Here is a 16,757-nt window from a genome sequence, read left to right as displayed (position 1 = left end):
GAATGACCTACGTGGATGGAGCCCTGGATACAGCATCTGTTTGGCTGTGATCTTAACTTCTCTGAATTTCCATTTGCTCATCTCCTGATAGCTGACAACCACAGCCCCTCATGTAAGGCTTCATACTAAATTATAGGAGGCTGAGCTATTAACATGAAATGAAGCAGAACAGATTTGGTTCATAAGTTGTATTCTTTAAAAATAGATACATTTTGTTTTCACATTGACCATATAAAAAGAACTCACTTCCATAAAGATGTAGATCTCTATAATTTGTTTCTTTACTTTTCATGATGTTTGGGCACAAGAAATTTGTCATTTTCCTTTTTGACTCAGTTGTAAGGAAAACAACAGCACATGTGTGATGATAAATGGCAACTGAGCCTTGTCTCTGGGACAGGGACAATGAGGCAATAAGGAGTGATGGGGACTGTGGCAAACAGGGTAGTTCCTGATATCCAAATGTCAACACTCAGTGCCAGTTGACCAAAAACAAGTTGGCATGAAGATCAGTATTTTCTGACCTAATGATTTTTTTTCACATATACAATTTTAAAAATAAAAATGGACATTTCATGAAATTTTAAGAGCTCCTCTGACATCTTGATGTGTGTTTATAGAATTGGGTTGGTAGCTAATTGTAACTTTCAAAAACATTGTCCTGACCCACAATAAAGATACAAAAAGTTGTGACTGTGGATGGATTCCATTCAAGTTCCACCTGTTTGAGAATTCCAAGATCACAGAGCTCTGGGTAGTGACTGGTTCTCTCAGTGATTCAAAGGTTTTCTTCATGAATCGCATGGAAGGAGGCTATTTCCCCAGACTCCAAGCCCCATGTAAAGCTGGCTCACCCTAAGATCCAACCCTCTGTTCGCTTTGTTGAACCACACAAACAGGCACTCACAATGTGGTATTTTGGGGGATTACTTGGACACAGGCAAGACAAAGCTGCTTTGTTTCACAAGGAAGTACAGATCGAGGTGGTCTCCTGCAAAATGAGAAATTCATCTTGATCCTAAAGTGGCAGCCAGATTCTTTCTGGAGAAAGACTATAGGTCAGAACACAAAGCAAAATTAGAAAAACAAAAACACGTGGACTCCGGGATCTTTTCTGAGAGATGTCTCCAAGCTCTGGCAGGGAGCAGGGAACTTTCTTCACTGGCTTCCCGTGAACCCCCAGCTTTTCCTGTGACCCTGTGCCAACTTCTGCCTTGATCTTTCTTTTCCAAACAGGGGGAACAATCTTAGACCAGGCTGTGTAGTCTTTTTCCTCTTGGCTGAGCTTGTTATTTCAAACTCATTTCTAGACACACACACACAAACACACACACACACACACACACACACACACACACACACACACTAAGCCACTCATCCAGCATTTCCTGAATACCTGGTGAATTCTTCCCCTTCCTGCCTTTGCTACTGCTGTTCCCTTTACTTGGAATGCCCTTCCAGTTCTACTTTGCCAGACACACAATGACTCATCCTTCAAGATCCATCTCAAATGCCATCTCCTCTTTGTTGGTGTCCTTGGTCCCCTGAAGCTTCCCCATTGCCCGTTTTTCATGGACATCCATGGAGAGAAATAGACCGTCACTCCCAGTGTGCTAGCATCATGCTGAGGCTCTATCCACACACTAACTCACAGCTCGACGTGCTGAAAAAGCATACACCTGCACTGCTGTGCCCTGGGGAGCTGGACGGGGTTTGGAACCTCAGCAAGGCTGCTCTCAGCAGGTTCCATGACCCCCCCATACTCCCAGAACTGAGGGCTTCCCTGACTCCTGGAGAACAGACTCTGTAAAGGCTCATCAACTCTTTTTTTGCCAGATTTTGTGGTCCAGATGTGAAGCTGAGGCTAAGCATGTGCCTGGCATGTGATTAGGAAAGACTGAATGGAGGCCACTTCTAATACTTTCATGAAAAATGATGTACCCTTACTTTGATAAATTGTAAACTCTCTCTTTAATATATACATTTTTAAATATTAGACTAGTATTAACTTTACAAAATATTGGCAAAGATAGTTTCCCTTGCCCTACCTCCAATCCAGGTTCCTCTGTTGTCAACCTTTTGCAAAATAATGCTACATTAATAAAACTATTGAACCAATATTGATGTATTACTGCTAAAGTCCATATTTTGTTCAGCCCTCCTTACTTTTTACCTAGTGTTCTTTTTTTAAATCATCAAGAGACTTTATTTAATTGAAGTTTAGTTTATTCATAATGCTGTGTTAATTTCTGGTATACAGCATTGTGATTCAGTTACATGTATATATACTCTTTAATATTCTTATTCATTGGAGGCTATTACTGGATATTATTTTTAAGAGTGGTTTTTGGTTCCCAGCAACATTGAGTGGAAAGTGCAGAAAATTCCCATATCAACCCTGTCCTTCACAAACACTGTCAAGATTTTCCACCAGGGTGGTACAATCACAATAGCTGATGAACGTTTCTTGACACATTGTAATTACCCCAAGTCCATAGGTTTCATAATAGTTCCCTCTTGGGGCTGTATAATCCACGGGTTCTGACAAACATAATAACATGTTTCCACCATTATAGTGTCATCCAGAGGAGTTTCACTGCCCTAAAAATCCTCTGCGTCACACCTGCTCACCCCACCTCCCCCAACCACTGGAGATACCCAGTCTTTTTACTGGCTCCGTAGTTTTGCCTTTCACAAGTGTCATATAGTTGGAATCATACAGAACTTACTCTTTTCTGAATGGCTTCTTTCACTCAGTGATATGATTTTAAGTTTCCTTTGTTTCTTTTTGTGGTTTGATAGCTCACTTCTTTTTAGCACTGAATAACATTCCACCGGATGGACCACAGTTTATTTATCCATTCACCTCCTGATGGACATCTCAGCTGCTCCATCATTTTTGTAACTATGAGAAAAGCTTCTATTAACATTTGCGTGCAGGCTTTGCTATGGACATATGTGTTCAATTCCTAATGATCTTTTCTGCCCAGGATTCTATCCAAGATTCCAAGTGACATTTAATAGACAAGACTCCTTAGGGTCCCCTTGGTTGTGACGGTTTTTCAAATGTTCCTTGTTTTTCATGACCTTGACAGTTTTCAGGAGTACGGTCAGGTGTTTTGAGAATGTGTTCCATCTGGAATTTCTCTGCTTTTTTCTCCTGATTAGATTGGGGATGTGTCATTCTCTTCACCAAAGATTGAAATGATGGATGGCAGGTTTCCTTTGGGGGTTCCATAGAATGTCTGGACACAGCTAGTGACCACCCACAGCTAAGGCTGGTGGTTGAATACGTGTCCTATGCAGTCTGGTCACTGATAGTTTTGAAGTTCAAAATCTGACTTTGCTCTCATGCATGTTGTACTGCCGTGTGGTTCCCTGACCTAGAGGGCTGGCCCCTGTTTGTAAGTCACCAGTGGTTATCCAGTGGGTGAGGTTTTGCTCTCAGCTGAGTCTTAACTGTGCATTTTGCCAGGCCAAATTTGCTCAAAAACTAGCCCCTCCTTCAAAAGTGACCTCACATACAGACAAAATGCTTATCACTGCATCAAAGCAGTATTAATTTTTCGGTCAAATTATGTACATTAAAAACATATTCATTGTCAGAAAATGAGGAAGTTGGCCAAATAAACATAAGCTAAAATCTAGTCTGGCAGAAAGCATCCATCTTAGACCTACAGAACAGTATTTGCTTTCCAAATTTAAAATGCTCATTAGCCATGAGGTTTCAGAATTCCTGTCCAGCAGTTCAAATTGCTAATGCTTTACTTTAGAAAAATAAGAGACAGTGAAGAGTTGATGGTACAGCACTTTGTATGAATGCAAATGGAAAGTATATTAATGTTTATTTCTCTTAAAGGAAGGCCCTATGTCACATCTCTTAACATTGAAACTATTTTGTTCGAAGCCATGTGCAATTCTTGGTTTTGATTCTGAATCCATCTAAAAAGTAATTCATAGTTTTTCTGCTAAAGTTAAACCAGATGAAATTGTTGTTTCTGGTAGGTAAACATGGTAGAATATCAGCAATTTTCGAATAGCTCGAACTAATAATAATATTTAGAGGGTTTTTCCCCAGGTATCTCAAAGCCTTATACATATATATTTTTTAATTTTAGTGTTTTATAACAAACTCTTTATACAAGATAAGTTAATTGATTTTTTCTGGGTTTTTCATTTCGTTTTTAAAAAGAAATTGCTTTAAAACATCTTAAACATCCTCTTAAACACCCTGAACACACGTACGTACACACACTGTCATGCAGGTGCGTCACAGATGGGGACACATTCCTTCGCACAGCTGCCACCTCTGTATCTTGGGGCAGAAGGTCTTAGAGAGTTTCCCTTTGGAACTATTAGTCTCTAACCTGTGTCTCTAACCCTCAGCATCTTTGCTACAAAGAGTGTCTGTTGCTGTCCTAGGAATCTGAAAAGAGGAGAAGACAAGTTGCCCTTTGCGTTAATGCTGTGAGTCACCATGCACGCGGGCATTTGATTGGCTGCTTTTGTCACATGAAGAGGTGAAGACGTTTAGATGAAAGGCATCAGAAAACAGCTCTGAAAAGGCCTGTGGTGACTCCTGGGGCAAATGGTATCCATGCTCCAAGAGCTGCGGGCAGTTTCAGGGAAGAGAAGGGTGCTAGGGGAACTGACACTGTTGATTCCAGCAAGAACAGGGCTGGCCTCTGCCAGACCTCATTCATCCTGTCACTCAGTCTGTCATTCTCCTGTCATTCTCTCATTCTTCCAGTTACCCAAAGAGCACTCATGAAGCACCTCAGGTCCCAGACTCTCTCTGTCATTGAATGAATTGCTGTCAAGAATGAGCTGGTACCCGTCCTCAAAGAGACGGCAGTAGGGGGTGAGAAAAGGCTACCGGTCATGACAATACAGTGGTCACTGAAATGTTGGAGGGAAGGCTGGAATGCTCAGTGTGGGGACATCTGACCTAGCCAGAGGCAGAGAGAATTTCTCAATAGCCTTCTACTGGTTAGGTGACAACACAATAGCTGGAGAGAAACAACAGTATCTATTCAGTCATTACTCAGTACCCACTCTGTGCCAAGTGCGCTTTTAGTCACTGTGCGGGATGCAGGGTGAGAGAGCTTTGGCCCCTGCCTTCCAGACCACCAGCCTGGTCTACAGCTCACTCTCCAGTGACTGCTGTCATGGTGGCATCTCATTACATCTTAGCTTCAAGTCCCTGAGGCTTTTCATCTGCTTAGAGAAAAGGTCCAAATTTCTGAATCTGACCTAAGAAGTCCTTCCCTTCTCAATTCTAGCCAACTTCAAGGTCAACACCCTGCACATCCTACACACATGTCCCTGGGCTCCAGCTGTATCCTCCCATCCACTCTTCTCCTACACGTTGGACTGTTTCAGGACACGTTGCCTCTGTCAAACTGATATTTTTGCCTAAAAGTCCATTTCACCCTTCTCTACCTGGCAGATTCTCTCTCTCCCTGACTCCCTGTGCCTACGGCAGAATTCGTTGCTCCTTCATCGGGTCTCATACGTTTTCACTGACTTCACCATGATTACAGCTGAGGGGTCGCCTTGTTTTGCTTCATTCATGTACTCGCCACCACCTGCATCCCAGGTAGTGACATCTCTGGCCCAGAGCTCAAGCACAAAGCTTAGAAAGCACTTAGCCTAAACAACAAGTTTCTCCTGCACAGAGAACTACATTCAATACTGTAGTAACCTACAGTGGAAAAGACTATGAAAACGAATATATACATGTGTACATATGACTGAAACATTATGTTGTACACCAGAAATTGACACATTGTAGACTGACTGTACTTCAATTTTAAAAAAATAAGTAAGCACTTAGCAAATATTTATTGGATTGAATTGGATTTTGTGTTTATCAAGATTATTCTGATTGTAATCATAATAAAAAAAAAACTAAAAACAATAGAAACAAAATTGGGAATTTGCAGGAAGTTTCTTATAACCCATGGAAGGCAAGGAGGATCGTGTAGGACCCCTGTCTCAAAATGTACCTTTGGAATTTTCATTTATGGAAGTTACTAAGTGACTCTGTGGAGTGTATAAAGCTACTGACAGAAGAGTTCAAAACTTACATTTTCCAAGGAAGAGCATCTGGCTTGTTTGTTTGGGAGGCAGAATTAAGAGAGGGGGAAGGAAAGCCTGGACCAGCGCCCTTACTGGGGCTTCCAAGGGCAAGGTGAAGCAGGGCATAGTAAACAGCTTTGGACTGGTCAGTTTGAATAGCTCTAGAGGGATGTGGGGCCCAGGGGTATCCCTAGCTATCTGGCCCCTGGCCCTGGATGGATTGGGGGCAGGGAGTTATTGGTTTGATGTGTGAGAGCTGAATAAAGGAGGTGCTTACCTAGCAAATGAGAGGTATGCTCCCAAATAAGCTGCTGCTCTCATTCGGAATTAACTACCTCTGGAGGGGCAGTCTCTTCTCAAGTTTAGAAGATCCTGTAAAATAGCAAAGCATCATAAAATGCAGACTATAAAAAAAATAATGAATTCAATCCATCCTCTGATGTTTTGACACCAGACTAAGGAAATTTTGGTGTGATGATCATGGAGATTTTGGGGGAGTGAACCATAAGTTGCCCTCAACAGCTAAGAAAATATTTTGTTATGAAAGCAGAATGGAGAGACACAAGTAGAGGTACATGGGATTCTTTCAGGTCAGCCCATAAGTAAGTTTTCTATTTATAAGGTGTAATCAAGAAATGAGATCTGGAATTTGCAGAGGTTTCCAACCATACCCTGGTGGAAATCATTAAAAGCAACAGTTTGCCAATAATGTCTTTGTGTACGTATTTTGGTTCAAGGTGGCAGTTATGCTGTTGGAGGATATAAACTCACAAGTTAGTAAAGTATATGTAAAGATTGGTGGCGTCGTGTGTAACTAAGGGGAGGGACAGTTACGGTGGTCTCGTGGGAAATGCAAGAGTGGAGATTGTGGTGGGAAGCTGAGGTGGGGGTAGTAGGTAAAGGCACAGAGGAGTGGGTGGTCCTCTACCCAGGGGCTCGAGGAGGTTGACTGATATGAGGCAGGTGAGGTGTCTCCTGGGGAGAATGGCTCAGACAGTAGTACCCCTTCCCAGATTTCCCTTTAGGCAGGGAGTGTAGGTGTGTAGGTCTTGGCAGAGAGCAAGGAATGTCTACTCCAGCATCATGAGCTAAGCAGACAGTGAGCTCAGAAACACAACAGAATTTCTGACATTAAAAAAAAGAAGCAAAAATGTCCTACGTCCAAGGTGAGGTCTTCAGCTGCCCCTACTTAAGGGGCAATGTCACTTGAGGCAATGTCATCTTCAGCAGTGAGGGCGTCACTAGTGGCGTCACCTAGGCCAGGGCGATGTCATTTGGGATGTGGGACTGGAGCATCCTTTCCAAGTGGACATCCCCTCCAACTGATGTGGCTCTAAGCACGTGCCATGTTTGGATGAAACAATGGCTTGTTTGGAGGGTTTGGGCCTCTGTATTACACACCAGTGAAAGCTCCTAGTCCAGAAGCAATTAGAGCAACAGCCCACAGAGTGTGGTACTGCGGCACTGAGCTGGCTTTTGCTTTGGAGGAAAGTCTAGGTTCACATCCGTCCTATGTTGCACGGGCATCTGCTGGTCCTGGGATAACGTCTGGTTAATGGATTTCAGAAGAATCTGTGCCCTCGATCTGGCTGCCGGACGTCATCAGGTGGGCTCAGGATAGAAAGTTTGTGAAACTGGATTAGGGCCTCGGGCAAAATAGAAACTCACCTGGAGGTTTCTTTGTTGGACTGGAATATGTAAACAAGTTCTTAGAGGAGACAGTCACATGTCTCAGTTGCTCCAGGTTTCCCGGAACAATCCAGAACACGAGAGTTCTACTGAACGCCTCTTCCAAGCACTGTCTATTCTGAGAAGTGAAACGTGTGTCTTGGTTACTATGAGGAGTGTCTGTAACTTGGTTACTGTGAAGGTACAGGATGTCCTGGCCTTGTACCGTGGCCTTGGTACAGGTAGGGACATGTGTGATTTTGATTGATATTTTGGGTATCTGTGAGACAAGAGATTCCCAGAGTTCTCTACTCTGAAGGGGAGAAGTTTAAGGCCATGGACCAAGAGTTTGTAATAAATGTGGAAATGGGGCCGCTTACTGGCCAAAGCGTCCAGTGCTGGGATGACGGCACGGTGCTCGGTGGTGCTATTCGCGTGGCCTACCACTACCCATTGCTTTTCACTTAGTCACTCCCAAGGGGCTTCTCGGGTCACAAAGGTGACTGGGGGAGGGGTGACCTCCTCTAGCACTGAGACCTCTGGCCAGGGACAGAGGACAGGGGAAGCCACCCACTCCTGCAGCAGGAATATTCCAGAGAGCCTCAGTTTGCCTCCATCCTGTCTTGTGGGGTGCTGGTGGCATGACCCAAACCATAACGTGCCAGTGGGCATGAAGGGTCACGGGCTCAGGGTCCAGCACAGCCCAGTAGGTAGCCAGTCATCTGTTGTGTTACTGGTGTACAGCCCAGCTGAGAGGGGTAGTTTCTTGTATCAGAGCCCTTGGCCAACTGATGGCCTTCACTGGTGGCCCAGAGACTCCAGGGGGCATGAGAAGAGGTGGCCGAAGCCACTCCAATGAAGGAGTCTCCGAGGGCACCAACGGGAGCCAGCTGATTTTAACTTGGAAGTAAAGTTTGTAGATGAAAACTATGTTGCCACTAGAATCCAAAAGGAACAAAAAGTTGCTGGACTTCTATGTCCATAATGAACGTGTCAAATATCTCTCTTTAGCGGAGCTGTCGTCAACGTAATGTCATACCCGTGCTCTGGGCCTCGAGCCCAGCTTATCAAAGTCTATCCCTGAGATTTGCCACATGGCCTCTGTCAGAGCTGCCGACACCCACGTTTCTAACCACGTGAGGAAGAGTTTTCTGAGAATGCAAAGCACACGTGCAGAGAAAAAGGAGATGCGATATGAGAGATTGTGCTGGTGATTTCTAGGTCCCCACCTCTGTGTGTCTGAGTGGTTGTCTTAATCGTGTATTTTATATCCTGTATCTTATGATGTTTTGACATCTTGCCGGGAGCCAACAGATACGAGGAGAGACTGTCCTTCCCAGGGCAAGCTAATCCTGGAGATAGTAAGTAGCTTAATTACGCGCGCTCTTCCCTTATACAAGCTAACCATTCTTATCTAACTCTGAACTCCCCAAGCCAATATTTTTTTCCTGCCTTAAGTCAACCCATGGCCAGATATCAAACAGCCAGCCACTGTCCCAAGCCCGTGGGAACTAGTCACACTGGCCCATCCTAAACTGTTTACTCCACCCTGCCTTTTCCTGTTGACATATTTAAAGGGGAAGGGTCTTTCTCTCAAATAACCACAGTAAGGGCTCTAGCCTCCACTTTCCCCTCCCTCCTGACAAAAACCAGGTGCTTCCCCTGTGGCCGTGGTGGCAGGGTGTGCCCACTTCTTTTCGGAAATGTAAGTAATAAATTGTTCTTTTAATGGCATTAGCCTCTCAATGTCATCACCCAGCCACTCCTGTAAATTAGAATCCTAAGGGTAGCTTTTGAGACAGTTGGCCCAGCAGGTGTTGAACTGATGGGTACGCCCCTAGATTACTCTCGAGACCTGAACTGTCTACACTGCAGAGCAGGCTGCTTATGGGAGGAGTGCCATCAGCTTTACAAATGATAAATTGACGATTGATAAAACACAATCAACATTGAGGCTCAAATTATAGCTGTATCTGAGGACCTCATTAAATTTCAACATTGTATGTCGTGTAATCTTAAAAGCCATTAAGACCTTGTCTGCAAAGCTGCCATGATGACAAAGCTGTTAGCGTAGTCCATGGGTGGTCTGGAAAAAGTGCATTGTGTCCCTTTGGAGGGGAAGGCAAACAGCAGTGAGAGGCTGCTCAAAGAGGCACTGAAAAGACCATGCTAGCCAAAGCCACGGGGCAGGCAGTCACCAGGTGTTAATTGGGTATAGTCAGTCTTTTTTTTAAATTCTTATTTTTTATTAAAGTGTAGTCAATTTACAATGTTAGTTTCACATGTACAGCTAAGAGATTCAGTTATACATACACATTTTTTTTCGGATTCTTTTCTATTACAGCTCACTACAAGAAATTGAAGAAAAATAAAGGTTACCTCATGGTAAATGAAAACAACTTTAATACTGTGTTCTCATCCTCCAGGACCCTCATACACAATATCTAATATTATTAAAATGACTGACTCCACAGATAAAAACAAATATCATATGATGTCACTTACATGTGGAATCTAAAAAAAAAACCAGTTTTTTTACATGTCAGAGATAGATCACCCACATAGAAAGCAAACTGTGATGACCAGGGGGGAATGGAGGGGGAGGGATAGATTAGGAGTTTGGGATTAACAGACATTACTGTATATAAAATAGGTAAACGACAAGGGCCTACTGGATAGCACAGGGAACTATATTCAATTTCCTGGGCTTGAGTCACGTTCCTGCTGCTGGACTCATGGATTCTGGCAAAGAGCAGGATCCTGGGGCAAACAGCCCGGTCCCCTGACATCTGTGGTAGGATTTGAAGGAGAAGCAACTCTTCTCACACAGAGAGCTGTTCCCAGCACGGAGAGACTCTGTAGGGTTCAGGTCTGCGTGGGAGAAATTTATGGATCAGGTAGACCAGGAGGTGTGCAGGAGGACATTCTAGAATTCACCTGAGGCTGCATCCAGGCCAATGGCTTCCTATCTTCCCCAGGATGAGGACCCTTTGATGATCCCCGCACCCTGGGCAGACCTCTCCATCACTGCATTCATGCATTTAATAAAGTTTGAAAGTGACAGCAGCTATCGCGTGAGCCATTACTCAGCACAATCTATGTGGATAATCACACTTAATTCTTGCACCAAGCTTATGAGATAGGTGCTATTATTACCCACATTGTGGAGACGAGGAAATTAAAGATTACCCAAGACCAGACAGCTAACGACTGACAAAGCCATGGTTTAACAAGGTCATGGAGACACTAAAAAATCTATGCCCTGAGCCTAAACTGCTGTCAAAAGATGACACAGAGCCAATGGGAATTATGATTTTAAATAGATATGCAGCTCATTTACTACTGTACCACCTACTGTCATTTGCCCATGAGTTGTATATCTATGTCCAAGACACAGTGGCCCCACCCAGCCCTGTAACATCTGGCCTTCAGACCCTATGCTCTTTCTTCTCCTCCTACCGCCTGCCACCCTCTGCTTGGGGCCCTTTTGGGACCAGCAGTTAGAAATCCCTGAGGTCACACAGGCTGCCACCTTTGAAAGAGGTGGGTAGAGAAGGTTCACTCTGGGACTGCGAGAGGCTAAATGGATCCACAGGCCATCCGCCCACCCAGGGTCTGACCTCAGAACAGACACAGCTCTTCAAATATGGGGGAGTCAGTCTCCAAGAGGGACAGGGTCATCGGAGTGTGACCGGGGAGGGAAAGAGAGTCTGATGTCAGCCCCCACCCCCACCCCCGGGGGCCAGGTTTGGTTTAGTAACATGCCTCCCTCTCCTGGCACCTTCAAATGACCTAAATGCAGAAAAAGGGTCACCTTTCCTCAGCTTCTCTTTAAAACCATCATCTGAATGAATTCAACAATTTAATTTGTCTCAGAGTTCAAACTTGTAACAACCAACTTTTACAGCAGGTTTTCATGGTGAGGGCTTCTGTTCAGGCTAGTTTAGTCCTCAGTCCTTCTCAGTGACGGGGAGCCTCTGGTTACCAGTTTTCAGACGCGTTGGTGACTCCATATCGCCACCTCGTGGTGATCTTATCCTGGAAGAGCAGACTGGTCTGTCGGGAGGTCTTTTCCTCCCTTTTTTGAATATTTCAGCCTCTTTTCTATCTGTGTGATAATTGCACCTCACATCTGCCCAGACCATTTCATTGCCGTGTGTCCACTGTGCACTCTTACATCAGACTTTGATACCAACCCGATGAGGAGTAGCTGTTATTTACGCTTAAAAATAAAGATGAGAAAACTGACTCCAGTGACTTCCCGAAAGTCTCAGAACTCCAACCTTTCAGCTGTCCCCAGATCTCCTACCTCAGAGACAATGTTCTTTCTCCTCTGACAAAGGTTTTTCATCTTTGCTTGACACCACAAGCCCAAATGAAGCCTGACAGCAGATGAATACAGGAGTCAGGGGGTAGAACTGCACACAGGAAATCCTGCTTAGACTTCAGCTCGCAGCTCGGCAGGCTCCTGGAAGCAGAGGGGCTGAGAAAGGAAGGCAAAGCAGAAAGAGAACGATGCTCCCTGGGAGGGTGGGTGCAGCTTGAGTGACTCAAAGGCTGGAGAGGAATGGGGAGGATGCCTTCACACAAAGGGTCACTCTCTTTAACAGGTCTAAAGTCTTTTCCAACTCTGATCTCTAAAGTGTCGATGGATGTATGACTTCAGGGGAACATAAAAAATATATTATTAAAGAACAGCCACAAGACCACCCAGCTGCTCCAGGCTGGCCTCAGACTTGAGCTCTCCAGGCAGAAAACAGTCCTTCAAAGCATTCCTTTATGCCGGTTATAAACTGCCATCCTTGTGGTGCTCAGAGACCTACCTATATTTGCAACTTGACACACAGCAAGGGATTTTTCGTGCTCACGTATTTCTTCTTCTTAATTAAAGCATAGTCAGTCACAATGTGTCAGTTTCTGGTATTCAGCACAATGTCCCAGTCATGCATATACATACATATATTCATTTTCATATTCTTTTTCATTAAAGGTTATTACAAGATATTGAATACAGTTCCCTGTGCTATACAGAAGAAATTTGGTTTTTTACCTATTTTTATATATTGTGGTTAACATTTGCAAATCTCAAACTCCCAAATTTATCCCTTCTCACTCCCTTTCCCCAGTAACCAAAAGATAGTTTACTATGTCTACGAGTCTGTTTCCGTTTTGTAGGTGAGTTCATTAGTGTCCTCTTTTTTCTGTTTTCTTTTTTTAGATTCCACATGTGAGTGATATCATATGCTGTTTTTCTTTCTCTTTTCATGTTCACATGTTTCTTAGACATCAAACTCAAAGCCGTGAGGCTTCTCACCTCATGGACTCCTCGGGCATTTCTTAACGCCTTCCTGCAGACAAGGGGATGGTTGTTCATAAAGGGCAGTAATTAGTCCAGCGTCCAAACTGGCCCAACATTCAAATAAACTTTCAATCTCTGACTGTAAGAGGAGTACCTCTGAGAGATGATACAGCTCAATGTCATCAGTTTATATCCATTAACCCAATTAATTTGACAAATAGTTACTGATGTTCCTACATGGAGCTCAGACAGATCATGTGTCACTTACAAGTCCTCGAGCCAAGAAGTAGCCAAGTCTGTAAGCCAGGAATGCAGTTGCAAATAAAGCCCCAGGTCTCAGGGGCTTAACACACTGGAAAGGCATTTCTTCCTCACATGAAGTCCACAGTGGATGTTTCCACGGCTAATTCTAGCCAACAAAATTCAGTGGTTGGCTCTACAGCCCCAGCCTTGGCAGACTTTGTCTACTTGCTGCAAAATGTTATACATTCTGCCAGTGTTTTGTCTTGGACACGGCTAATGAATGCCTTTTCTCAGTCTCTTTGGCACAAAGTGTCAGGGGTCAGTTTTCTTGGAAGATCACTTGGATGTCCATGCATGTTTACTGTTCTAGTATTTGTCACCAAAGGATGAGCCAAGTGACGGGACAAGCCTTTCTCCCCTCAGGGAGTGACTACGTGGATGATTTCATTCTGAGAGGCTCCCATGAAGAGCAGGTGGCAGAAACTGAGAATAGACTCTGACTAATGCCAAAGCAGGGTGGGGGTGGGGACTCAACAGTCCCCAGAGGATCAGGGATCAGCACCATGTCAATTCCTGGGAGCACCACGGACTGAGGCTTCAAGATTGATTCCTGAGACAGTAAAGAAAAAATTACTCTCCCTGAAGACCTCACAACTGAAGTAGAAAGCCCAGACTTAGCGGGACTCCTTGGGAACAGGAAGCAATGTGCCTCATCCAGGTATTTTGCTGAGCCCGGTGTACACAGTTACCAGAAAATCTGCCAGGTTTACCTGGGCATCAGGGTGGCAGGTGTGCTAGAGGGAGTCCCACAGGCAACCTATGCTGGGGCCCCGTAAACCTGAGGATGGGGTGAAATCTGGCTGACACTGCGAGCTATGCTGAGTGGAGCCTCCGGCAGAAGGAGGCAGCCTCTGCCCAGGGTCTGCCCTTGGGCTACCGGCTCCTCGGAGGCATGGCTCCTGGTGAGACCCCACTTAAAAAACAGCTCCCGGAACAGTATGGAAATTCCTAACAAAAGCTCAAAATAGAGTGATCCAGCAATCCCACTCCTGGGCATATATCCAGAGGAAACTAATTCAAAAAGATACATGCACCCCTATGTTCACAGCAGCACTATTTACAATGGCCAAGACATAGAAGCAACCTAAATGTCCATCAACAGATGACCAGATAAAGAAGGTGTAGTACATGTGTGTGTGTGTGTGTATATATATATATGTGTGTGTATACACACACACACACACACCATACACAATGGACTACTACTCAGCCATAAAAAAGAATGTAATAATGCCATTTCCAGCAACATGGATGGACTTGGAGAGTAGGTCAGACAGCAAGACAAATATGATATTGCTTATATGTGAAATCTAAAAAAATTACACAAATGAACTTATTTACAAAACAGAAGTAGACTCACAGACATAGAACACAAACTTATGGTTAACAAAGGGGAAAGGGAGGGGACAGAGATAAGTTAGGAGCTTCGGATTAACATATACAAACTACTGTATATAAAATAGATAAACAAGAAGGACCTACTGTACAGCACAGGGAACTACAATCAATATCTTGTAATAACCTATAATGGAAAAGAATCTGAACAGGAATAAACATAGATATAGATATAGATATACACATAGACATAACAAAATCTCTATGCTGTACACCAGAAACTAACACAGCATTGTAAATCAACTACATTTCAACTAAAAAAATAAAAATAATGTCTAAAAAAAAAAGAAAAACCAGCTCCTGGCCTGCTCTTGGGCACTTGTGGAGACCAAGTGCCTTAGAGAGGACTGCCAGATGTCACTATGTCCAGGGATCCCCATCCTGCCTTGGCCCCCTCAGATGCTGAAGACAGAGTTGGAAAAGCAAACAGATTTCTTACTTAAAAAAAAAAAAAAGGAAATGGAACATTCCAGAACATCAAGTCTGGCCCCACAGATGAGTGCTCTTCACACAAGAAGGCTGAGGCCACACCCTTAGAGATCCACTGGGCCTCCCCTGGTTACTCCTGGGGAAAGCCTTTGGCTACCTGGGGGTGGCTCCCAGAAGTCCCTGAGGATGCTTGGACCCAGTTTGCTGAAGGCATATCCCAGCTAAAAACTGATGGAGCCCACCGGGTGGCAGCAGCCACCTACTGCCGGTGACAGCTCTGGAAGGAGCCCATCAGCTCTTGGGCTAAACTGAAATTGAATGCAGTCGCCCTTCCCTTAAGCAATACTCCTAGGGACCAGGCAGGCCTCTTATTACCTGTTCTTGGACCCTGGATAGCAACCTAGCTAGTGGTTGACAATGACAAGTACATCCAAGACACCCCTCTGTGCAGCTGCGTGCTCTGGAAAGCCACTGCTGCATGACACTTCTCTGTGCACCAGGTGGGTGCCCGTGGGAAGGTGCACACCCAGCTGAGACTGAGTGGAACAGTGCGAGTCAGTGGTCTGCACATTCCCAGTGCCATCATCAATCCCTCTCTCCACCCCCGTTGGTCTGGTTGTGGTAATCCTGCCTCTAGCGCAATGGGCTCTAAAACGGGGCTTACATCTGTGTGCCGTTGAGACTGAAGTGACTATCGGGTTGTGGTGCCCGTCAGTAGTTCATCTGTCTTTCTGAAAATAAGCCGGGACCCTTTCAGCTCTAAGGGTGAGCCTTGCCCTTTTCTGGCAAATAGAACACATGTGTCCTCTGCTGCCATCTTGTGACTGCTCGTGGCTTCCAGTGGCCTTGGACACTTAACCTCTAACTAGAATTTGCCATTCTGCACCAGTGGCAGATTTGGGCCATCCCAGGTAGCACTGGAGACCAAGCTCATTGTGGTCACATATGCTGCATCACTCACAGCAAAGGGGCCCTGGCAGTGGGCTGGTGAACGTGACATTCCACAGATGTCTCAGCTGGTGGCATCAGCAAGAGGTAGAAGGGACATGAAAAAACTTGGCTGGGGAAGTCCATCCAGCAGGATAGGATGTGCTGCCAGCATAGTGGGCCACCCCATAGCCAGACTGCGTGAGCATTAGAGCAGCTTGTCCCTAGAGGAAGTCAAGAAGAGCCACCCGTGTCTGCGACTGCATCTCTGTGATTAGAAGCAGCAGCCAGTGATCAGAACACAGGCCCCCAGTATCTGGGGAACAGGGTCCATAATGCCCATCCTGGCACTCGAAAAGTCTGCGTACGAGCTACTCCAGGAACACACACACCATTGACTGCCATCGGACTAGGGCAGGGAATGGAGAGCTTCAAGCTGAAATTGATGGAAATTACCCAGTTTACCATCCAAACATTCCCCTGGAATTTGTCAGCCTTCAATAGACTCCAGGGTTCCAAAATAGTGTAACTATTTTGGACAGATTTTGTCTGCGCAATTCATTTTTAAGTGGGAAGACAGATCCTCGTGCCTTCTCTAACATCTTCCTTTCCTTTCTTTTCTTCTTTGAACTGGAGACACCTCTTCATGACATCT

The sequence above is a fragment of the Camelus dromedarius genome, chromosome 1 (assembly GCF_036321535.1).
Source record: "Camelus dromedarius isolate mCamDro1 chromosome 1, mCamDro1.pat, whole genome shotgun sequence".
NCBI lineage: Eukaryota > Metazoa > Chordata > Mammalia > Artiodactyla > Camelidae > Camelus > Camelus dromedarius.
Note: the sequence above shows the minus strand (reverse complement) of the source record.